Source organism: Morus notabilis, unplaced genomic scaffold, assembly GCF_000414095.1.
Source record: "Morus notabilis unplaced genomic scaffold, ASM41409v2 Scaffold1738, whole genome shotgun sequence".
Classification (NCBI taxonomy): Eukaryota; Viridiplantae; Streptophyta; class Magnoliopsida; order Rosales; family Moraceae; genus Morus; species Morus notabilis.
In genome coordinates, this window is record NW_010358171.1 from 8,434 (window position 1) to 9,616 (window position 1,183).

Sequence of the window (1,183 nt, forward strand, 5' to 3'; positions counted from 1 at the left end):
TTTCTTTAAAACATTGCAAGGCCAAAATTCTTTTGAAAACAGGCTCACAAAGGAAAGGGTAAGAAATCCTAGCTCACAAGTACCAAACCTAGCTAGCGTTGCACTATTTCGGCTTTTGCTTCCTCAAAGCCCCTTAATCTGAGTCCTCAGCTAGCACTGATACAAAACCACACTTTAGGATCCAATTCATATTCCTGAAGCAATTTCAATCTCAATTATACCATTTGATTTCCTATTAGTGTGCCATAATTCAATTACCGGTTTCACAAACCATTTCATGTTTCAAATCATCATTCCAAGGGTTTTCAATCTCAAAACATGGATTAAAGAAGTTAATCCATTCATTCTAGGTCCCCAAATGAAGCTAATTTGGGTTCTCCTCGAAAACTGAGGTCAAAACAAGGTTTTTCAACAAAACATGGTTAAACCCCGTGTACACCGGTCGACCGGTGATAGAGTAGTGTAACACCACCAGTCGACCGGTGGTATGCAATTCGGTCGACCGCATAGGTCAACTGGTGTAATCAGTGCAGTCCAGTCGACCGCATAGGTCGACCGGTCCGGTCGACCTATGAAGAATAGCAAGTCGACAAAAACCCACGGAATTAGCCCAAAAACCTACAATTTCAATTCCAAATCAAAATATGTCAAAGGAAAACCACTAGAGCTGGGTTCTAAGTACTGAATCAAGTCCAAATAACCCAAGATCTCCAATTTCTACCATGGTTTTACTCAAAATCCGTCAAAATCCATTTCGAACCAAAAATAAGTTTTTAAATGTGAAAAACTTGAGATTCAAGAGAGGTTTTTCAGAAATCTTACCTCAAATCCTTCTCTTGACGTTGAAAGCTGCTTGAAATTTTCCTTTGTTTCGAAATCCGATTGATTTTGAAGTAAAAACGGGAGGGAGGGAGAGAGAGTGAGAGTGAGAGAAAGAGAGAGTGAGAGTGAGAGAGTTGCACGGGCAGGGAAAGAAAGGAAGGAAAAAGAAAAGGAAAGAAATAGGAAAAAGAAAAAGAAAAGAAAAGACATGTGTCCAATATTTAAAATGGCAGTCCAGAAAATGTGCCCACACACACTTCTGGGTAAAAATGTAATTATTGAGAATATTTAAATACCTTGTAATTATTTAAATTTACACGTCAGAAATATTTAATATCTAATCATTGATTAATTAAACCAG